The sequence below is a fragment of the Columba livia genome, chromosome 1 (genome assembly GCF_036013475.1).
Source record: "Columba livia isolate bColLiv1 breed racing homer chromosome 1, bColLiv1.pat.W.v2, whole genome shotgun sequence".
Taxonomy (NCBI): domain Eukaryota; kingdom Metazoa; phylum Chordata; class Aves; order Columbiformes; family Columbidae; genus Columba; species Columba livia.
Genome location: NC_088602.1, coordinates 6,545,475 through 6,570,831, shown reverse-complemented (window position 1 = coordinate 6,570,831; position 25,357 = coordinate 6,545,475). Strand labels below are relative to the sequence as shown.

At 35.2% G+C, this 25,357-nt stretch overlaps 1 protein-coding gene across 1 annotated transcript in view; it reads left to right on the top strand.

The window, feature by feature from the left end:
- Positions 1 to 25,357, top strand: part of TENM4 (teneurin transmembrane protein 4) — a 1,656,871-nt gene that overhangs the window by 370,741 nt on the left and 1,260,773 nt on the right. Inside the window, exon 3 of the mRNA XM_065029145.1 lies at positions 5,059 to 5,146. The gene's annotated coding sequence lies outside the window, so the exon portion shown is untranslated. The remainder of the gene's footprint in view (positions 1 to 5,058; positions 5,147 to 25,357) is intronic.

Below are 25,357 nucleotides of genomic sequence, written 5' to 3'. Positions count from 1 at the left end.
TGTGTCATTGCTCCCAAAAGTTATGAAACTAATCTAAATATTTGTACATGCAAGAAACATAGACTTCTTCCTGTAACTGAGAATCACTCTAACAATTGGAACAGACAGTAAATCACAGCTTCATAACCTGCTCTAACAGCTAAGAAAAGGTAGTGGTAATTACCTCATCTTTTTCACTTTTCACTTTATTATCTCTGTTAGAGCTGGGGAAATTGGTACCTGAGAACATACGTTTCTGATCTTGTTCAAACTCAGTTTTTTGAAAGCAGAGGAGAAATTTAAGAAGAAATCTGTTCTACAAGGCTGGCAATCCTGAAGGATGGAGCCCATAGGAGATGGTTGTAAAAAGATCGATTTTTGTCTCAGATGATTTATTAGGTGCTCAAAGGCTACCAGTTATCAGCAGGATCAGTTACAAATGTTAACTTCGCATGAAATTTTAATAGACCGGGAAACTCTTATTCTACCATGTTGGTGACTAATTTAAAAAACTATAAAATTACTTTGCTACTTTGAACAGTTCTTGAATGTCTGAATAGATGCTTATACTGGTTCGTTGGATCCATGTATGGGTAAAATCTCAGATGTATCATGTTTATTGCCATGTGGGAAGCTGAATGTCTTAAAATAATCAGTTCTTTGAGTGTTGGGGTACTGAAAAATGACAGAACACTAAGACCTTCCAGCCATGTCCAGAACATCATCACAATATATCCTGATGTACTGTGAAAGTTAGAGCTTTGATAATGATTTCAAGATTTATAAACTGTATTTGATTTCAGAAGGAAGATGAAAGACTCAGTCAAAACAGTATAATCTCACAAAATTTCCACATATCTTTGTGATACTTTATTTTATACTAGAATGTAAAGCTTTAAAGAATGTGAGAAGAAGAATGTTCATTTCCAAATATGCTTTTCAACCTTTTTTCTTGCTATTTTTTTTCTAAATTAGTTTTTATTTCTAGTAGAAGTAGAACTTTAGATGGGGATATTTAGGCCTTTTGGAGATTTTTACTACAAACTTCCAGACTTCCAGGTAAATTATCTCCAGGATCATTTCTTTCTTTCCTTTCTTTTTGTATTTTATTCCTCTCTAGGAAAAACAAATAAACAAAACAAACAAACCAACAAATCACCTTACTGATACATACAAGCTGTGTAATTGTAAATGCACCTTTATAGAAATATCAGTAAAATTTTCTATTTATGAATGTAATACATGCACAATTCATTTTTTTCCTATGAAACTGCACAGTGCTATGTGCAATCCCAGTGCTTCAGTTTTGTGTACATTTTTCTTTTTTTTTTTGTTCATATAGTGCTCTTTACTGATAGAGTTTTCCAAAACCAAAAAGCTCCCTGCATGCTGAGCGCAAGTAATGCAGGGGACATTTCTCACACCTCCTTGCAGACACCAAAAATTAGATGCCTTCCCTAACCTTATCTTTCAGCTTCCTTCTGACACAGACGGCTTAAGTCAATAAAAAAAATGTAATTCTGAATGGTCCTCTTAAAGTACCTATTTGTTTCCATTACAGAACTTAACCTCAGTGCTTGTATTTGCAGTGAGAATATTTATTTGGTGAAATATCAAAGGTAAATGTAGTTGTCTTTAATCACTACAATCAATTTCCTTAAAAGTTACCCAGTGTTTGATTTCTCAGTGAAGACTCCATGCAATCAATGAAGAGAGCCATGCTAATGGCAGTAGCCTTTGCAGCATGCTTTGCTGTAGCTTTTCTTTATATCAGGATCATCATCACCATGTATGGCATTTGTACATTTCTCAAGGTCAATAAAATAAGCTAATCTATTTAAATTTATTTTCAGTCAATTTCACTACATGTATCTTGAGTGTCAAAATCTTCTAGAACTGGATGTATCCAATTATGTTATTACACCGGTTGTTTTAAAATATATTTAGTGAGTTCTATATTGACTTTTACATACAGCAATCGTACACACCGTGATCAGCCACAGAGCAAATTTATCTGCTTCCACTGACAGAAGGTTAGAATTATCTTCTTGGAAGAGTTGTCTGTTTTCTGTACAACATTTATGAACCAGTGATTAAATATTTAATACTTCTAAGAATGCAGCATAATATTCAAGAACTTGACCAATGTCCAATGTCCAATCATTTTAATGGATTCAAATCCCAGAGGTTCATGGTTGGCTCTACATTCATAGAAGAGAAATGTGCCAAGATGTTGTGTTCCTGCACACAAGTTAGCCTGCTTCATGCACTGACAAGATTAATTACAGACCTCTGAACCTGATATGTTTTCTTAATATGCAACATGACTCTTACTTCCTCATTCATAGAATTATAGAATCATAGGATCATTTTGGTTGGAAGAGACCCTCAGGATCATTGAGTCCAAACATAACCTAACTCTAGCACTAAACCAGGTCCCCAAGAACCTCGTCTAAACACCTTTTAAACACCTCCAGGGATGGTGACTCCATCGCTGCCCTGGGCAGCCTGTTCAAATGCCTGACAGCCCTATCTGGGAAGATTTTTTTCCTAATATCCTATCTAAATCTCCCCTGGTGCAACCTGAGGCCATTTCCTCTTGTCCTATCAGTTGATACTTGGGTGAAGAGACCAACGCCCTCCATGCTACAACCTCCTTTCAGGCAGTTGTAGACAGCGATAAGGTCTCCTCTCAGCATAATTTTCTTCAGGCTGAAATATATGGCTTGCTCTTGCATAATTCAACAGCAGTCTTCTCTGTGGCACTGGTTTTAGTAGTTGTAAATGCTTGCAAATTACTAAAATGAGTGATACAATGCACAATAGTTTGTTTAGAGATATTTCAATGATTATGGAAAGAAGGAAAATAAGCTTCTTTCCAAAATGTCAGAACATTAGTCATACAATTTCTAGGATAGACCAAACCAATTTTTTAGTTTTTATTTTGTACAAGTCCTCTTTACTCGATGGAAAATAGTACGACATGTACATCCCACTCATTGGTATTGCTCAAATGAACTTTACATCTTGGTGATCAAAGTGTTTCAGTATTTCCTCTGGAAGCTGATACTTTATATATCTTTTTTTCTTTGTTTGTTTCAAATAAAATGCTGATTTAATCTGTTATTTGATAAAAATACACATAGTTAGTAGCTGGCAGTTACATAACATGTGAAAATGCACTGCAAAACTTAAACTGCATAGTTGGGAGTATTCCAAAACTGTACAATGGTAAAAATACCTGGAAGAAAAAAAAAAAAAATCATGTGAAATGTATTCACCTTTATTATCTTATGACATTAGAAGGACTACAAGTTTCCATTAAGACATAAAGCCCAGGTTTATCCTTTCTAGTTAAAGGTATCTATTGAAGGTAGTGAAGATACATAAGGGTGTAACAACCCTAGGATCTCCATATAGTTAAAACCCAGTGACAGGTATGAACAGGAAGCCAACCAACAATCTAAATCACTTGGTGGAAACACAGGAAAAAGATACTTTATATTGAAAAAGAGATCTCATTTGCAAAATTTTCATTTGACTTGGTGAGGGTTTAATGAGTGCCAAGATAACTTTTGTTAAACTTCTAAGGGCTAAAATAATTCTGTATCTCAGTTTCTAATATTCTTTTCTATGCTCAGTACCTGATCTCATTTTTCTCTTAATCCTGTGGTGCAGTGTACCTGCAAAATAGTGAAATAGCCTGTGTGCTCCATGATGCAGTTGTGTGCACAACGTAAAGGAAAAGTTCACAAAATTTGTAGAGTGGTGTACCATAAAATACACTGAGTCTCAAAGAATTTCAAAGTAGGACCTGATCTGAGGTTGAACTAGGTGACCTTTAGAGGTGCCCTTCAACCTAAAATGTTGTAGAGTTCTGTAGTTCTAGGCTTACAGTGTTAGTCTGAGAATATTAAAGACTCCTAGATAGACAATGAGACATTAAAAGCAGTGAAGATTTGAAAATGGCAATTGATCATTCAATAAAATACAGAGGGGCCTGTATCCCCATAATTGTTCTTGAAATTCAAAAAGAAGTACTTCACTTACAGTTGTCATGAATGTAGAGTTGTTGTCAAATCTTAATTACAGTGATTTGAAGTTTAATTAGAATGTCTTGTGGTTTGGGATCAGTAGAAGTCAAATCTCCATTTTTAATGCTGGTTGTAAATTTTCTGATGAACTCTTTTCCTGTTGATGAAAATCCAATTCCAATAAAACAAATTATTCTATTGAAATATGCCAGTTCTAACAAAAAACTCATCCTGGAAGGTTTCTTCAGTCCAGAATTTCATTTCCATATATTTGTTTAAGAGACAGATGGATGAACTGCTGAATTTCAGCTGAGAATAATCAACTCACCGTTGGAGCACTTAACATTAATGTCAAAGACCAATGTTGAAGTCTTAGATGTGAATTAAGAAGATAATTTGAGTCCCCTATGTCAGTTCAACCATTGCAGAGATCTAATCCCATTTTGTTTTTTCTCTTCAGGCTCAGACTATTTTACTTCCAGTAGTAAAATTATATATATATATATATATATATATATATATAATCCAGTTCTCTCCTCGCTGTCTTTGGTATCTTTTGATATTGAAAGTGAGGAATTATCTTTATATACTACCCTGGCAGGAGTAGGTTTTTGGATTTACATCAAAGTTACAATAAGACTTCAAGACATTTTACTTCAAAATTCTGACACATCATGTAAAAATATATTTTAGATAATTGGTGATAGTGTAATGGATTATGTAATGTATTATCTAATGTATTAATTGGCTTATTCCTCTCCCTTTATATTCCTCTAAAACAAAAAAATGACAAAAATAATAACAGTTATTTAATGTCTAGGCTCAACTTAACCTTTTGATATATTTTACCAACACTACAAAGTAAATTTTCTTTCCGCTTCTCTGTTGTATGGATACAAGATACAAAAGTAATATATGCCTTGTAGGCATGCATGTATAAATGCTAGAATACAATGTTCTCAATGTTGTTTTGGGCTATTATATGCTATTATTGTCAGAACATGATAGATTTCTTTTTCATATGATTTATAACTTGTCATTACAGGACACTGTAGTCCTCCAGACAACATTAATCTATTGATAACTCTGAAGTGAAGACGTGATTGATGCAGCTGCAGAAATTGGTGACATAGGTAAGCTCTTATTTTCTTTTCAAACCTCTCTTGCTGAAATGTATAGCTCTACCTAGAGTGGGACGATGAAACAATTCTAATTTCTGAGGAATGAGATAGAAAGTTCATTGAGACACTCATCTTTTTTTTCAATGAATTTTCCTTTGTTGACTTTTTAGCTAAATCTCCATATTTTTTAGCGTTTTAAAAATTACTTTTTAAATTAAGCAAAAATATCAGGTTTGATAACTTTTACCAAATAATTTTTAACAAATGTTGGATTTTTATCTCAAATCCACCCTGGGTTGATTTCTCTTTTGTATTTCTTACTGAAATGGGTATGAATCCTGCAGCTTGTCTCCTTGCACTTCTCTCAAGGATTTTATACCAAATTATCTTCTGCTATTACAAAGGATTTTTAGAAAGGTATTAGTGAATTGGTTGTCTTCTCTTGTTCTAAAATTAGCAGTGGGAGTGGCATGACTTTAAAGACACAAATAAGACACAGCTTTGAAATTCTGAAGTATTATGTTTCTACCTCTAAAATGCCATTGGGGTCACTAATAAACTTCTACACTATTCCTTCTAGAAAAAGGAATATCCTCAAGTACAGAAGTAATTGGAACAGGTGAATAAGTACTTCTTAACTGAGTTTTGCAGAAAGTGGGGGGAAAAAAAAAGATAAATATAAAACCGAAGTGATACCTTTAGTCTATAATTGTCATGCTGTCATCTGGTTCTGCATTTTAAGACCCTTTCACTCACAGACACTAGATCAAAAGTTGAAATGAGCACTTTCACATGATTTGACTGCACTGAGATTTTAACTTATTCGACAGTGCAATAGAGAAAAAAAAATCATTTTTGCCTCATCAGAGCATGACCTAATTCACTGAAAGCATAGGAACACACCTCTACAAGCAGCACAAACATAGTTATCTTAAAATCATGGGCATAGCACAAAAGTAAATTATAGGGAAGAGGAGAAGTTTATTGACATGTATAATAAAGCTCTTCAGAAGGGTTAGGAGAGTACAGAGAGAAGACAAGCTGTATTTACAAATTAACTCCACTGATGAAAACAGTATGAAATGCATCCCATAAGCTGAGGTAACAGGTGTAACTGCATAATGAGCTCATTCTCTTTTCCACTGCCTCATTGCGATCCTCATCTGTCATGTAGCTCCAGCTATGATATTACTGCATCTAGCAGAATAGCTCATTCTATATTGAATGCACAAATGCCATCAGTTTGTGTCTGCCGTATGCAGAAATATTGTCAGCCTAAGTACTGCTCGTGTATATCAGCAGCTCTCAAAAGTGGTTTAGAAAACAAACAGAAAAGCTAAAGAACCCACTCAAAATAAACAAAAGAGAAACCCACTGAAAGTGGAGACAAAATATCTGCACAGTCATTGCAGTTGTACACTCATGGAATTCTGAAAGATTTCTTTCAGTGATATTGCCCAATAATAATGAGGACAGAATCCTGCTCCTGTCCTGCTCTAGTTAGTGGATGGGGGGAAATTCCTCTGTGAAATGTGGAAAATTTCAGAGCAGGAACCTAATTTTGTTCATTGCCCTTTGGAGATCTTGATCTTTATCTGTTGAACACAATTAAACTCGGGACTTCTCAGCCTCCTGGAGCTAAAGTGAAACTCTTCTCACTCCTTTGCCTGTGTTTTTTGGTTTTGTTTGGTTTGTTTTGTTTTGTTTTTTGTGTGTGTGTGTGTTTTTTTGTTTTGTTTTGTTTTGTTTTGTTTTTGTTTTTGTTTTCGTGTTGTTGTTGTTGTTGTTGTTTGTTTTGTGTTTGTTTTTGTGTTCGTTTTTTGTTTTGTTTTCTATGTTTCTTTTTTTTTTTTGTGGGGGGCTTTTTGTTGTTCTGTTTTGGTTTGGTTGTACTGGGTTTCCTTTTATTATTTTTGTTTTGTTTTGTTTGGGGTTTTTTAGTTTGTTTTGATGGTGGTAGTGTTTTTTGTGTTGTTTGGTTGGCTGGTTGGTTTTGTTTTGTTTTGTTTTGTTTTGTTTTACCTTTCTGCTAATTTCCATGCATGAGACATGCAAATAAAAGTAAGGTACAGAGTATTTGAGTTGTAATGATGACTTCTGCATGGTAAAATGTGTCTATACAATGTGGAAAAATACAGAAGCTTATAAGTGAAGTTTCAGACCTCCTGACATATCAGTATGATTTAAGAAAGCATCTGTTAATCTTGCACATGAAACATACTCTGACATAATGCAGAATGCTGCAACCTTGCCCTAAAAATCCCTCCTAGCAAATACAGTGTTAACATTATTAGTCCTTGAGGGCTTGAGAACTTTTCTCTTTCAGAGTAATTTTGTGGTAGAGATTTGGCAATATTTGTCCTGCTTTGGCTGAGTATGTTATGTTTTGGTCCTAGGTGAAAGCACCTAACAGAAGTAACTGGCTTTTCGTAGACTGTGCAGCATATTCTGTTTAAAAGTGCATGAGCAGCTTGGAGACTGAGTGTTTGAGCCACGGACCTGTTGCTGAGATTTTGGGGCTTTGATGATTGTATTTTTCACATTCCTTAATGCAAATATAATTTTCTTTGGCTGAGCTTTGGAGCTCAGGTTAGGTGTCTTGTTATTGGTAACACTGTGTGTCCAAGTGAAGGAGAATTAGAGACACTAGTGGGGTGGAGATACAGCATTCAAGATTTCTCCAGTATCACTAGTTTGAGAAGAAGGAAAGGAGGATAAATTCAGTTTCCAGTTAAATTTCTTCAAGTTTTTTGCAACTTTTATATCTCTCTGAAGCAAATAATTTAGAATTCACCTTTTTTTTTTTTTTTTCATTTCTCCTGAGAAAATGAGAGTATGCTGTCATAGAACAGTATGATGCAAAGAAAGTGCAAAGAGAGTTATCTAACCAGCATTGTCATTTTCTAATCAATATTTAAATTAATAATTTTGGTCATTCTTGTAAAACTATCAAAATAATTCATGATTTTTAAATCAGACAAAAAACAGACAACAACATTTTTAGTGACTTTCAGAATATTATCTCCGGTTCATGAGTATACATCTGGTATCACTTTGTGTCCTAGAAGTTTATTTTTTCATTGACTCAAGCATTTTGAGTATTCTATCAGTTAATAAAGGTATGTGTGGAAGTCTATCTACTTGGTGGAAAAACTCAGCTATTTCACGTATTGAAATCTGAAAAAAAAAAAAAAATCAATCTTAGTTTCTAGTGAATTAGTAATTAAATGTAGGTTTGTTTCATACTTAGAGCATGGATGTTATCTGAACTGAATAACTCAAAATAAGGTCAAGTTTGAATTAGAAATTTCTTCAAAGGGAGGGAAGAAACAAACTTGCTTTTTCTGCTTTTGTTGTTGTTTTTGTTTGTTTGTTTGTTTTCCTGAAATGGAATATAAAGTATGTTCTGCATTTTGAAGATCTATTTCTTAGAGATATAATTTAAATTCACCAGAATTTTTTAAAAATATAAAATATTCTTTTTTCTGGGGCCCAATTAGTTGTGAAATCAGAATTAAGAATTCCTAATCCTCTTTCATGTTTTTAGAAATAATATTTCTTGACACTTCATATTGAAAAGAAAAAAAAATATATTAAAGTGAGGCACAAATGAGTCATTCGGCTCCATTCCAGCTTGAATATGGAAAATGAACCACACTATAAGAACCTGAAATGAACTTGAAAGATTAACAAGTAAAATGTGCAAAGAAAATGTTTATTCTTCAAATTAGCTCATGTCTCTGCTAACGACATGGCAAGCAGAAATCTATTAGTTTCCTTAATGCAAGTAACTTGACATTTTGACAGCTAAAGAAGCCACTCATTCTTAACAAAGCCACTAATCAGTACCTCTTCTGCTTTTAGCACTTTAAAGCTTTTGTCTGTAGTTAAAATATTTCTAACTAGAAAATTTAATGAAGAAGAAATGTTTATCTTAATGTGATGTAGGACAGTATCGTGCAATCTGCCTTGAGGAAAACATAGAAAATTACTCCAATTGGGAGTGAATTTATGAATCAAAGAATGTCAGAGAAGTTGCTTCTTATTTTGTCACATCATATCTCTGTCCTAAACAGAACTTGACACACAAATCTCAGAAATTCTCTTTATCTACATTTGTAAAAAGACAGATACTGACATAGTAGTAACTCTTTGTTATGGCATCATGTTGTTACTAATATGGAGAGATATTGCAGGTGGTTACAGATGGCTCGTCCTTTGATGTTCCCTGTCTGCTGTGTTGTAGTGTGCTTATGGATATGACTGAACTCCTATACATGAGTTAGTCATTGTGATCACCAGTATCTCATGGCAGCCGCATCTGTAAAAGCATGTGCATCTTGAAAGTAATGCAAGAAAAATGACAACTTGTCTTGTTAAAAAATTTACTACTTTGTATTTCTGTAGTGGCCAACAATACCTAGAAAATTCCATTTGTGCAGTGAGTGCCATCTTTTAGTACAATATAACAAGGGCAAGTGTAGAGTCTTGCATCTGTTCAGGAACAGCTCCAGGTTCCAGTATAAGTTGGGGAATGGCCTGTTAGAGAGCAGTGTAGGGGAAAGGGACCTGGGGGTCCTGGGGAAAGCAGGATGACCATGAGCCAGCACTGGGCCCTTGTGGCCAGGAAGGCCAGTGGTACCTGGGGTGGATTAGAAGGGGGGTGGTCAGTAGGTCGAGAGAGGTTCTCTTGCCCCTCTGCTCTGCCCTGGTGAGACCACACCTGAAATATTGTGTCCCATTCTGGGCCCCTCAGTTCAGGAAGAACAGGGAACTACTGGAGAGAGTCCACCGCAGGGCAACAAAGGTGATGGAGTGGAGCATCTCCCTTATGAGGAAAGGCTGAGGGAGCTGGATCTCTTTAGCTTGGAGGAGACTGAGGGGTGACCTTATTAATGTTTGCAAATATGTAAAGGGTGAGCATCACGAGAATGGGGCCAGGCTCTTCTCAGTGACAACCAATGACAGGACAAGGGGCAGTGGGTATAAACTGGTACACAGGAGGTTCCATTTAAATTTAAGAAGAAACTTCTTCACACTGAGGGTGACAGAGCATGGAATGGGCTGCCCAGGGAGGTTGTGGAGTCTCCTTCTCTGGTGACATTCAAACCCACCTGGACGCCTTTCTGTGCAACCTCATCTGGGTGTTCCTGTCCTGGCAGGGGAATGGACTAAATGATCTTTCAAGGTCCCTTCCAATCCCTGACATCCTGTGATTCTGTGATTCTGTGAAGAGGTGTTCATATTTTGGTGCTTTCCTTGGTAAAAGGGTTGTGACCAAGAGACTTTTCTTAGCAGAAGGACCTATGCTGGAAGCAAGATCCAAAGTACCGTGAATTCTCAGGAACCCAGTGTTGATCATCTTTTGCTTTTTAGACATTCAGATGTCTTGACATGACTTGTCATTTTATTTCTGAGGAATATAACCATCTTTGCAGCCCACTGGCAAAAAAGAGGTGTTACTATAACTGAACTAAAAGCATATTGGAATTCTCTGTTTTATGACAGAAAGGAACATTTAGCTGTACAAATAATTAAATACTCCTCACAAAATGCAGTGCCTGAACTTTCAACTATCTTCTGGTATTGAGGATGGGAAAGATTTTCTTAGTTGTAAATGGAAGAAAACTAATTAGTGTTAATTTGGGCACTGCATGTTGATGCAGTCAAACACTTTTAATACCAACTAAACATATTAAAACAAAATACCATGATAAATTAACAATTAGCTTATTAAAAACCAAACCAAACCACAAACTTTTTAGTTTAGTTCCTGATTGACCATGTGGGTTTATCCTAATTTATTCTTACTTCTAAGTGGATTTGTAATTATAAATCATAAATATAATCTGTAAATATAATGAACTTATAACATAGGACTACAGAAGAATTTTCAAATTAAAGGCATTTCTATGTCATCATGAGAGTAAATAAAAAGTTACATGCTGTCAAAGTGTCCAGATTATCCAGAAGGGCAAGTATCCCTCTTACTAAGAGATATTCCCTTAGGAGAAGGGTCTTTGATTCAGTGATTACATTCAATATACTGAAGTTGGATTACTGCAATCACTAAAAAATTGACCATAGTTAGAGATATGATGAGAATACAGAGCTGAAAATAAGGAGCTGAAATAGCAAGGAGAGAAGTTAAGTGAAGCCAAGGCAAAAAAGAGCAATATTGTAAGTGTCTTTGAAAAGGGGTAGATGCCCTGGTCAAGATTTATAGGTAAGACATGTGTTCTGTGGATTTTTTTTATTTCTAGAAACTCAATAAAATTATCCTAACAGTGTCCAATGAATGTTTTGGACTTCTAACACAACATCTGAATCTGAATGCCTTAAATTAGATGCAAGTTGCTAAAGAAATCCATGTTATTATACACAATATTTGTGAAGGAGGTTAATGTCCAATTTCCTACAGCTTAATGTTTGAAATCATTTTTGTGTTGGTGCTATGCTTTGCCACATACTCTCTTATGTGACTCTGATACTACACATATTAACTTATAAATTAATATTGAAATGAGCAAAAGGCTAATAAATAAAAATCTTTGCAGAAGCTGGCATTTACTTAAATGGCAATTATGTTAATTGGGAGGTCTGGAACTAATCCAGAGATGGAGAGAAGCAAAATTTCATTATTTTCTTTTTTTTTTTCTTTCCTTGTCTTTTGAGAGCTAACAGTGAATACTAGTGACTCATATGTCAAGAAGACTTCTGCTCTTTTCAAGTAGGTTAAAAAAAATTATAAGGAAGGTAGTCCATGAATACAATTAATGTGAACACTGACGAAGTGAGTTAGATGAACACAAGCATATGTAACTGACTTATAATTGCATTTGAACACTCTACCCTTTGACTCTAACATTCTACTAAAAATTATCATACAAGGTCATTGAGCTGTCACTGCTGATGAGGATGTCCCAAGGGGAGAAAAATGTCAGGCACTAGACAAACTGTAACTTTTTTTTACACCTTCACCACTCCGATGCAAGTCAGGAACAATATTCATTCCGATGTCATCGCTCTGTTTTATGCTCTGTAATTTCACCCTTACAATGTCACTGCTGTTGGTTTATGTTTCTTGAATTTGTCAAAGATGAGGCTACAGCTACTGAAGCAAAGCTGAAACTGCATCTCTCTCCAGCACACATAATCTCTTCTGCTGCTGCGGGACAAAAATAAATCTGTTCCACTGGAGATTTTTGTTTGGTGTTTTCTGTTTCTTGTTTTTCGGTTTACTCCTGTGGGCTTTCCAAGTCTCAGTTAAACTTACGGTCATGTTTTTGCTTCTTCAGTCCTTTCTTCCTCCATGGAAATGGATCGCATTTTTTTTTCCACTTACTTTTTGTAATAAGAAATGCATTCCTTTGCAGAAGAATAGTGCAGAATATGTGGGAGTACCATCATCCTCTATTTTTGAATTTATATTCTACAACCTAGAGTGTAACTGAGAGAATCTGGTGCACATCATCTTCATTCTTAAAGGTCCAAAGAAGACATGGGGAGAGCAATAGCGGGATGAAGGACAATACAAAAGTGGGTTCAGATTTGCCTTTTACTTCACAGAGATTACGTGGAGCCAAGGAAATAAGTGTGAAAAAGATCTGTTCTTTACTTTATGGTGAGCCTTAAGACGAACCACCAGGGATACAGATTTCCATTACAGAATGTTGGAAATTCAGGTGCTGAGCATTGAGGGAGGATGAAGGACACTGGAGCAGACCGTGGCACAGTGAGGAATGGGAGCAATGTCTACAAGCTGATACTTTCACTGGGGAAAGCTCTGACAATTCAAAAGAAATGCATTGAATTTTGTAGGTGATGCAAGCTAAAGTGAAGGGACATGTTAATATTTTGAAGTCTTTCACTGTTGAAACCACAACTAATTTTTTCCATCAGATCTACATGCAGATTCCTTGCAGTCAGCTGCCAAGGCAGAAGGAAATCTGAGAAGAGAACACAAAATCCCCTCTTCTGGCTTCTCCTTCTAACCACAAATTTATCTGTCTTTTCAATATACAACTCTCATCTTATATTGCTTACATTGCCAGCTACCCTTAGAGTAGGGAGAGAGTTTTACACAGTACCATTCTGAGCTCAGAGCATCTCTCAAGATTCTTTAGAAAGTAATGAAGTTACATACTGACCATGCTGTGATCCTGAGTACAATGAAAGCCATTACGCATGCAGCAGTGGAGGAGTAAAGACACATGCTTGTCTTGAAATCTGGTGGCTTAGTTTAAATTCTATGCTGAATGGTCAAAGGATTGTAGTACCCATGCTTGAAAAAGAGACGGACTTGACCTTCTTTGTAGACAATCTTGCCCTTTTGTAAGATGATCAGAGAGGCATGAACTTTCGTACTGGAAAAAAGATGGTAAAAAATTACCTTGTTATTCCAATCTGTGCTGGTAGATTACTTGTAGTTAGAATGACTAATGGCAGGATGCTGAGTGACTGTATGTCATACCCTTGGTGAGGTGTGTCTATTTTATGCTCCTGTTTTTATTGCATTCCCCAGAATATCGTGGGAAGAATAATTGAATTTTGTCAAACTCAGTGAGCCAGAAACACACCTTTTTTCTGTTTATTTTCTTCATCCTTTAAACATAGTCATGTGAAACAGCATGGGAGAGGTCTAGGAAGAAGTGCATGTATCCCATTTTGCATTTCATTCTTAAGCCATTTGATGCTGGAGCAAATTATGCAACCTATCCTCTCCTATGGCCTTGCAAAAGAGGATGCAGATATGAGATGAGCTAGTAAAATTATAGTACAGTTTGCGTGTGGGGTGATTGAAATAAATAACTTCTTTTTCTTCTTGGATGATTTTGTGTTGAACAATATCAGATCTGATATGAGATTCTGATTTATATGACACACATAAACTTGAGGTTATTCCAGAGAAGCCACTAAGCTTTCCATAGAGTATTCTGAGATAATAATTTGGCTTTTCTTTTTTTTTTTTTATCTTCCTACTCCAAAATTCATGCAATTAACTTTATTGACTTACATAGGATATATTGGAATTTCTCCTTCAGCATAAAATAGGTACTCATAGATATTTTTAGTGGAAGATTGGTATAAGAAAGCAAGCTCTTAATCAGTTGCTTATGTCCTCCATACCAGATGATGAATACTATCAGAGAGCTGATTGGGAGAGCTTCCAAAACTCTTACTATAATCTGTACAATCCTGCTTTACACAGTCAGACCCCATACTAGCTGTACTTTCTCTACATAACCTCTTTCCCCAAAATTTTCTTTTTGCAACAACTGGTTGCAATCATGGAAAGTAAATTCCTATCTATAGAGGATGATGTCAATCACAAGTGGCTACAGTGAACAAACACATAAATCACAAGCATGCACTAAGTCTAATGCCAGGTGTGCTGGGTAATGTTCAGGCATAAAGTATCACTAGATGGCTTGGGCAATGAGCCTGAGACTTTGGCCTTATTCATGCAGACTTACATGTGCATGCCTGATTTCCCTCTCTGGGCCTGGATTTTAATATTTAAAATCTGGCAACCATGCTGAGCAGTTTCATTTATTGATTATCCAACTTGTTTCATTCTGGAAGAGACCCAGGGGGTTAAAAAGGATGAGAAAGACCTTTTAATAATGGAAAAAATGTTGATAATTTTCCATCAATAAAAGTTTTCATTGAAAATCTATTTTCTTTTTTTTTTTTTTTTTTTTGTTTTAGCAAACCTAGTATTCAGTTGCTTTTGATTTTTGTTTTGGAAATAAGCATGCTGAAAAATGAAAAGAGGCTTAAGTATCGCATTGTTTCTTGCAGGTCTAATAACTTGCTCTAAAAGAACAGGAAACATGGTGAAAAAAATAAGAAAAAAAAGGCATTGTTAACTTTGTTTTTCTATGGAAAAAAAAATGTCCAAGGAAATAATATGGGATTTCAAACAGGAAGTTTATTAACTTATGAATAAAAACACAGACTGTTCCTTCTAATTAAAAAAAAAAAAAAGATGGAATGAGTCTTTCTCTACCTCTCTTGTTCTTGTGCTCTCTTTTTCATCTCTCTTTCTTCTTTTTAGTCCCTTTCTCTCCTTGAATATATTCAGGAAAAAAAAAATATAAATAAACTTTTAAGGGAACTTCAAAGGAATTCAATATTTTAATTTGGAAATATTTTTACTCTTTCTTGTGTGATATTCCCAACAACATTGAGCACGCTGAAAAAGTAGAATCTTGTTGGGTTTTTTTGCAGATTTTTACACCTGTTTCCCTCCCATTTGGTCCAAAGATCAAGTCCTTTATTTATACCTTGGTAGATGGAATAGCCCAGCTCCACTGAAAATAGTGACTTCTGTTTACTGTACAAAAATTTAGACAGTAAATCAGAAAATATAATGATTTCTTCTATATTAAGCAATGTGTTAACCTGGTATTAATTTATTTTTTAGTATTATTTTTGTTGATCTTTGGTTATGCAGTCCTTTCAGGGGAACAGTGTGAAACCAAGTGACCAATATGATTTCATTTCTTTCCTTGAACTACTATTCCTGTCTTTAACCATCTGCTTGTCTACTGGGTTTAGCTTTGAATAAACACTGAAATCTTTCATTTATTTAGCACTATTTACATAGCTTTTCCTAGCAGTTCAAATAAAGAAGACATGTGGCAGTCTCTCCAGAATTTACACTTGTTTTTCAGCCATTCCTGCTGTTCTTGTGATAACAGATTTGTGGATAATCCATATTAGACATTCAGTTGTTTGCAATATGGAAAGTGAAGGGAAAATAAATAAATAAATAAATAAATAAGAAAGACTATACCTAAAACTTCAAACCAAAAGCAATAATCTGGCTTTCGGTGTATATCCACTACAACTGGTATGAATGCTTTGCAATCCCCGTTGGCATCAAAGTTTGTGGCAGAATAAAGTCATGCAACAGTCTACATGAGACACAGAAAAATATGAAAGAAAATTACTGTTTTCTGTTTTCTTGCTGAGCATACATTTAATATTGCATTTCAGCATTCAAGTCTACTTGAATTAAGTGGCTGATTTTTTTGGTATTATGATTTTTATATTGTTGTTATTATTTTGGGCAATATACTACCATCCAATCTGCTTCACAAGAATGTGAGCAGTATCTTGATAACTGAATTCTATTTCATGTCAATCAGGAATGCAGATCAGCTCTGGAATGTACTATCTAAATGTTTATAGGTCAGCTATCAATGTTAACTGAATTTGGTTTGAAACTTGATCAAATAAGAAGCCTCTTAAAATATCTAGTATTAGACAGAGGCTTAGAGTCGGACCAACGGTATTACCTTCCAAAAGCCCTACCGTATCTCATAATTGAGTTTATTTCCATATTCATTGATAAATTTCCACCACAATAGATCTGGGCAGTACATTGGCCATGGGATGAAGGGGTGGGAGAATGCTCCCGGGGTCAAAGTTTTTTCAGACCTTCACTAGGTGAAGTTCAGAGTAACTCTCCACTCTCACATTCCTAAGTCATAAATTTTTCCAGCCCAGTTGTGAAGATTTTGGAACTGTTACAGTTCAGAAGACACAGGGGGATATTTCACAAAAAAATTAGCATAACCAAGTTTATTTCGCCACCGTCTTATCTTATTTTGGAGTTGGGCTCCATCTCTTTTCCTCATTAGTATTTTTACTTTGATATATTATTTTTTAAAAAAGCTGATTTTCTGGAATGAAAGGAATCACATCACATTTCAAAGCCTTTACTGTGACATTAAATCTTTGAACTACTGTTAAAGAAATTATTTCCCTGAGGCTATATGTCTGAAAGGTTATTAAAAATTTAATTTTAAATATGGCACCCAGGCTAAAAAATAATAATATATAAACACCACTTAAAACCTTGATGGCATAATCTTATAAATTCCAATGCTACTTATTTTCAAATAAAGTAGAAATTCCTATTAAAAATTTCAGAAACTTAATTTTCATAGCAGGATTTCAGAAGCAGCATGGAGGTGCTAGCTCCTGTATTTTTTATCATGATTGAAGCTGCACATTTGTTTTGTCTGTGACTGCTATGTGGAGTTTTAAAATTCAGTGCTTTTGAAAGAGTTGTAAAGAAAGTGTATTTCACTTTTAGGGTATGAACCCACATAGGAGGGCATGAGTAGAAATAGCTGAATAATTTTGAAAAGCTGATTTAGGTGTTTAGGTTAGATGATCCTGGGACTAATTTGTTTGAGACATTCTTGTTAGGAGTTTAGTCTCCCTTAACTTGTATCCAGAGGGCAACGTTTCAGTCATTATCTGAAGGGTTTTCCTGGTCTCCTTAACTTTAGAAGCAAGTCTGAAAAAAGCTTCTAGCTCCTAGACTGCTAACTTCTTCATTCCGATGGAGTATTTTAAATATGTGTGACAAATTTCTGTCCTTTAAAACCATACTATCACGATACTAGGGCTTTTCAGCAGTGTTCTTAATCATATTCTTAACATTATCTGTGTTTTTAGCAATTTATTTTTATGTATATCTCCTTTAGTTTACAGCCTCTGGTTTAGTGTGGCTTTCAGTATTTTTTCCTTCTTGTGCCTTCTGGCATTAAGGAACCTTGTGTGTTTCTGTATTTTGTGGCATTGTTACCCAAGACACTTCTTTACCCTACTCATCCTTGCTCTTCTTAATTTCTTAATGTACGACTTGTGAGTTGCTTTTTTTAAAAAAAAAAAAAAATAAAAAATAAAGGTGTTGACCTTTCCCATAAGCAATATACTCAGGCATCCTGAATATGACGTACTTCTCCACTTCTCTTTCTCTTCTTTCTTCCTAATGATTCTTTCCAGTAATGACTGGTATTAACGTTCTATGCAGTGTGCTAAGGAAATCCTTTTAATGCTGTTGAGTTGTCTCTGGAGAGCATGGGCCAGCCTCAAGTGTCCTGGGTCTGGACTGTGGCTCTGTGGGGTAGGTGCACCTTCGAGCTGGAGCTTATGCTGTCCAAATGGCTTTTGGGGGAGCTGCAAAGCTTCTGGGAGAATAAATTATTAGGAATAAACAAGATAAATGAATGAATAAAGCTGTTACAACAACAACACCCACACATAAATGTATGCAAGTAGTACAGAGAGAAATATTTCCAATGACAGCACATTTCTACTCCAGTGTTCTTATTCTTATTTTAAATCTAAATTCAAAATCCAGTGATGAATTGAAACCTCATCTGTGTGTAATTGTACACGATAAATTACAATTTAATAAGTTATTATACATTTATTCAAAATTGATGATTCTTCCCTTTTAAAATTATTTTACTGTGAGTGACTGAAAATATATATGACTTGATGCATATTGTGGCTTTTTGTGTATGTTTAGACATGTTATCTTTCTGTAATGGGGTTTGCATAATGACCGGTCCATTCAAAGTATCAGTCTTCATGAAAAGATTCTACAATTTGTCTAGGTTTATATGTCATATCTTTGGATTATTTTGTGTGCACATGTGTAAGCAAGGAAGGTTTTTATAAACAATTATCAGTGTTATAAATACATTTCCATTTCTCCAGGATTTCATGGCTATTCTGCATATTCTGATGAAAAGGCAAAGTTAAGGTTTATCACTGTCCATTAAATAAATTTAGTGTGATTTTGGTGTCTGGATACTTTGGGTAAACTTAACAAAGGCCTGAATTAGGATCATGGTTGTAGTCAATTAATTTAGTTATTTGGAGTATTACTTATGGAATATTTTTTCTTATTTTCATGTATGTTTCTATGAGTTGTGATTTTTCACATGATCCACATGGATCACTTAGGGAAACCTCAGAAAAGATTACTATATTTCACAACCGAATTGCTTTATATAACCTTGCTGCTTCACAGTGATAAAGACTGAGTGTGTGACATGTAAATGTTAAATTACAGTAACTTCAGCTTTTCCAAGTGCTTGATATGCCACTTGAGATGAATTCTCTCATTATCCTTAAGCACGGCAACTTGTCATAATAGAAAGTCCAACTATGAAACTGTGTGAGAACATTAGACTGACATCATTTTACCTCTGCAGCTTTGCCAATTATTCTGTATAAATATCACCTTCTTGAGAGACTAGAAGAATGAAAGATGAGCACATGGCTCTATCACTCATGAAACACAAAATATTCACATAAATAAATACCTGTTTCAGAAGATAAGAGTGGTCTCTGAAAGTGAGGATTCTTTGTGGATTTTGAAACCCTGTCATTTCAAGCCTTAAATAACTTTTATGACCCAATATTATGATCAAGGCTGTGTAGATACTACTTCATGTTGTAAAAGTATTCTCCAGGAACTAAAATTCCCCTAAAACAGTTTTCTTCACTGAAAGTCAACAAGATAACCTTGAAAACAATGATCATGCATAACTTCAGGATCAGCATTTTGAGACTCCAAATGAACATGAAACAATAGATTTGGAAGGCACTAAAATATTTTCTGGGATACTGTCCTCATAGGGAAAATTTTAAGAACTGCCTTCACAATTGTTGGAAGCCAATAATATTTTCATGCAGTGAATGGTTTCTTCCTGAAACCATGGTCTTGAGTCCTGTCTTTGTCTTATTTGTCCTTCCATCATAAAAGTTAATTCATCTGATGGGAAGTGTTGCCTCATTTAACAAATTTGTATGTATTTACAGTGCAGATCTCTGTATCTGGGCTAGTTGCATCAGCCTTCTGGCACCATCCATGGACACACTGAGATAAATCTTGATGTCCCTGTATCTTTTATTTAGTCTAAGAAGATGCAGGGTGACTAGTTCAGAGATAGAGATCTACCTTAAAACAGATAACTTTTTCACAAATTTTCAGGACTCAAACCAATATCACAGAATCAGAGGATCACAGAATCACAGAATGGTTGGGGTTGGAAGGGACCTCTGAAGATCATCTAATCCAACCCAACTGCTAAAGCAGGGTCACCAGAGCAGATGCCACAGGAATGTGTCCAGGTGGGTTTGAATGTCTCCAGAGAAGGAGACTTCACAGCCTCTCTGGGCAGCCTGGTCCAGGGCTTTGGTACACTCGAAGAAAAGAAGTTTCTCCTCATATTCAGATGGCACCTCCTGTGTTTTAGTCTGTGCCCGTTGCCCCTCATCCTGTTGTTGGACATCACTGAAAGGAGTCTGGTCCATCCTCTTGACACCCACCCTGGAGATATTTATAAACATTGATGAGATCCTCTCTCAACTTCTCTTCTTCAGGCTGAACAGACCCAGTTGTCTCAGTCTCTCCTCATAAGAAAGATGCTCCAGACCACTAATCAACTTCATAGCCTGCTACTGGATTCCCTCCAGTAATTCCTTGACATTCTTAAACTGGGGAACCCAGAACTGGATGTGGTACTCCAGATGTGGCCTCACCAGAGCAGAAATCTAATCTGATCCTTGGATTAATGTGTCTAGATGGTTTAACCAAGTTCTTCTGAAGCCTGTACATTTATTTGAGGCAGATTATATCTTCTTGAAAGATATTCAGGCATTGACATTATTAAACAGGGAGTCCCAGGTGCTATTTACTCTTGTTAGAAAATGTGTACCCTGTCTCTCAAATGTGTATATTTATCTTCAGTTTACCACTAGTAGATTTTAACACTATATTTTTCTTGTGAATTAAAGAATAATCAGCTGTCAGAAACCTCTTCACTGTACACATATCTGTTAGCAGATCACAGACTACAAGATAGATGGAGTTTAACTATTAAATAGACAGAGCTTTTTAGTTACTCATTGTAAGGTTTTTCCATCAGTTTGAGGAAAGGTGGGTGTTTGTGTTTTGTTTTGATATTTTTCTTTTTTGTCTCAACTCTTTTTGAATGTTTAGCTTTCTCTCTCGAGTATATATGACAATTTAATAAATTAGATATCAGTTTACAATTTCTTTCGAAGTCTAGTGACCTTTTGAAATCACTATATATGAGGGTGCTGGGATCTTGCTTAGCTTGAGCATGTGGCTAATATTAATTGTGCATAAATGATCAATTTTTTGAATGCCTCAGAAATGCACCAGGATTAAATAAGCCCCATTTGCCAAGATATAAGTACTTGTTCATCTACAAATTTTACCAACATTTATTTTATATTTTGTAAAAACATAATTAATAAATTTAATGAACAATAAGCTGAGACAAAACTTCTGATATCCCACGTAAAGCACTCTCACTGGCTGACAATTCTCCATTTTAGGTGACATCCTGAAATCTAATGATGTGTTCACTTGGGTTTATATTTTGTCATTTATATTATTTTATTTTATATTAAGATTTATTTGACCATCATTTTGGAATTCTACACAGCATTTCTGTATAAAACAAACTACTGATCTCATGAAAAACAATATTGTGTGACAGTATGTAACATCCATAAAACCATTAGCATGGCTTTGATTTCTTTATCAATACGAGCTCTTGTGGTTGGTATCCCACATTGTTTTGCAGGATTGTTCCTGAGATTGAATTGAAACTAAATGTCCTAATTAATCCTTGTTTATATTTTCTGAGATATTGCCACAATACCAGTTTATTTCTCATCCTCTCAGATCTTTCAGTATTGTTTGATTACCTGTTTAAGTACAGATTCAGGGAGTTCTGTCTGTCACAAATTTTATGATTGCTGAATCGATACATTTGGTTTTGTTAATTTGAAAATGTTTAGCAGTTTCAGTTTAATAGCTACCCTGATTAGTAGTGTAGAAGAAATATTTTTTTTTTTTTTATAAGAAACATGCACTCTTTAAGGCTGCATTAAAAATCATGTTGAAAGACATGCTTTCTTTATATTTTTTTTATTATTCACTTCAAAATGTGTATGAAAGTTTGAACATTTGCTGTAGGAAGAATAAATGAATATCTGATTAATTTTCTATCTACCTGTTTTAAATAATGTCATTGAGATTAAAATATTAAAAAACTAGAATTTGATAAAGAAAACTGATTTGGAGTGTTCAGAGGCCAATGAAAACACTCTTTTTAGTGTGTGTAGACTTCAGAAAAATAAAAAAAATCTCTCTTTCTATATATATATATAATATATATGGCATAGAGGGATTTGCAAGGTCTGTGAAATCACCAACACTAGTTTGAAGTATAGCAACAGCTGAAGCGACAGAAATAACGTGCAGAGCAGTAGAACTGTTATCTCTGAGAAACAAGTCTAAGTACACAGAATCTTAATATCCTGAGAAGTGTAATTTGATGTGAAGGAAATCACATGCAATGTGTCATCTGTTCCTGAATACTCTGCCTTATTCACTATTTGGACATCTAGGAGAAGTAAAGGAGAAAAGATGAGTAACACCCAAACTTTATCTGTACAAACAAAATAGATTCCTTATCTTATTTTCTAATCTGTAACTTATGCTTTAAATAGAAATGAGAGAAAGATATCATCTGTTTTATTAACTGAAGCAATACAGTTCATTACTGAGATCCTTTTTTTAATTATTATTATTATTTTTTCTTTATTTTTTTTCTTTTTTTTTCCTGAATGAAAGCTAATTACATGTATGGTCAGTGGTAGGGATAACAGTTTTATGTCCTGAAGTCTAAAAAGATAATCCCAGGGGTTAGGTAGCTCACTAAAGAATTTAGCCTTTACTTGCAGGGCTTGGGAACAATCAGCTGTAAAAGAAGTTATTCTGCAAAGCAACTATGTCTAGATCTAAACTCCATGTCAGGGGTCCACACTTCTGCGGCAGAGGGGTGACCTCCAAACTTCAGTTCCTGTTTTATCAAGAAGATAAAGCTGTTACACGAATTTAATAAGGTAACTTGGTAAAATTTCCCTCCGTGTAATTCAGTTTTGCTGAGTCTGCAGAGAGCTTGGTATATTATCTCCTGGAGTTGTGAATACTGGAGAAATCATTCCAGAAACAATAGGAGGAAAAGAAAATATTTAACAATCTTCCAACACATATCTATTGACCACTGTAATATTCAAGCTATTAGCATCACCATTTCCCAACAAAGAAGGACATTTCTTTCCTTCCTTAAACATTCCACTGGTCCTCTGAAGAAGAGTTTAATCCAGTGTTAACAAAAATGAGGACACCTTCACCTCTTTCCAAACTTTCCTGTCAGTTAAGTTAACAAGTTCTTCTTGATATCCCATCACTGTACTCATGAGTGCAGAGCAGAGACCCCTGAAGTAGTGTTGCTCTTACCCAATGAATCCATCCAGTGCATTTCATACAGTGTGGAAAGGGCACCAGGTCTGGAAAGTGCATTTGTGTGTCATTAAGCTAATTGATTCTTGTGGCTCATTCTCTTCCTTTCTAACATTAGTGGACACAGAGCTGGCTTTGGCATCCTAACCTTCACAGTGCACATATGGTCTTTCTGTCTTTGGTGAATCATCCAACCTCATGACAACTAGGACTTTTTAATGTTAAAAATTTATGTCAGAATTATATTAAATCTATTTTTTCCCCATGGAAACACACTTAAGAGAAATTCTCCCAACTCTGAGGATCCACTGTTTCCACACACTGTTTCCCTTAGGGAAACTTTTTTTTTCTTAAAAATAAAATGCAAGAATATTTGTTCATAATTTCCAGATTTTTTATTTTTTTTTCCAGGAGTATCTTGCTAACCTCCCTTAAAATTACTATATTTAGCTTCCAGCTCCACTGAGGTCTTGCAAACTAGTTAATGTTTGTTTCAGCTCTTCAAGATCCCATGATGAGAAGTACTGCACATCAGAGCAGAACTGTGTATCAGACATCTCTCATTAGAAATAGCATGATTCATACAATTAAATAAATTGTTAATGAATAAGACTGGGAAGTGGCACTTCCTAACCAGTGTGTCTTTGGGTTTGCACTGATGACCAGGGTTAAACTGCAACAGGGTTGAACTAGCAGAGGATATGGGTAAAGCTTCATTGCTGGCTCCACATGCCTTCAACGAAAACACCATGAAAAGACCATAGGCACATCCACAGCTTCTCTGTTTTAAAAGGTCTGGAGCTCTATGGCTGCAGCCAGAGTAGAACGAGAAGATTTATATCTGCAATTCCTTCAGCATTCTAGTAGCACAATAATGGCATTGGGGGTTCTAGTATTAATCCTGAAAGAAATTCAGTGTTACAGACTTTTTATTAAATTTTCTTATATATGCATTTGAAAGCATCATTGGGATGGTTGGAAAGCATCCTTGGGGTCCTCATTAAGATTGACAACCACCAATTTATAACACTATCAATCAAGGGTTTGTTCTTGGAAGCTTGTGTCATTTGATCCTTCTGCTCTTTTTCGGGGAAAATAAAAGAGTTCTTGACTTAGATTGTGACCTGATTCATTTTCCTTTCTTTCTTTGTTGTTTTTAATCCCCTTTCTCCCACTCCTCCTAAGGTAAATTAAATGGCTTTAATGAATCTGGGTATTCATAGCATACCAATAAAACAATCGTAAGTAAGGTCAGAACTCAGAAATGAAAACAAACCAAATATCTAGACTGAAACATCTCAAATACTAAAGAAGCAAAAAGGAGCACAAATGACAACAGGATGAGCTTTCCCAGCGCTGCTTTCAAGACCTTGTCCTTTCATTATTAAACTAACACAGCTCAATTTTCACATTAGAGAGATTGAGTGAATCTTTTCTGTTTCTGAATAGAGGAAAGACAAATGAAACAAAACAAAACAAAACAAAGTTTTTCTGCAAATCAATCATACATGTTATTTAAATGTTAAATTGCAGAAGAAACCATGTTATAGATGAAACGAGGCTTACTCTATTTTTTTTTTCTTTCTGTGAAGACTACCAGTGAGCAATACCAGTTTGCTCCAGCAGTCCAGCATTGTGCGCAGGTTTGTCTAGACAGTGGAACTCTGTCTACTCCTCGTACAACAAGTGACTGAGCAGCTCAGAAGACAATGGTAACTCTGAACCCTTGGATCATTCTCAGGCTCCCCTGAATTCAAACCAGATACATCATGTCCAGAATTTCTGCAGTTTTCAAAAGGAGCATGCAAACAGTTTAAACAGTTTGAAGATGCCATATGGATCATATTTTCTTGTTGTTAAAGTGGAAAAACTCTGATACATCTTTAAAAACTCAGATTTTTGTGATTACTTGTAGGAGAAGAGGCGTGACTTTACCAAGACTGAAGAGGCAAATTTAAACAAAATACCCTGTAAGATGTCCACACAACTTATCAGTTGTCCACCTGTCAGGGTTTTAGTAAAGCAGGGTTACCACAGTGTGGTCTTTTAGGTAGAGGGACAAA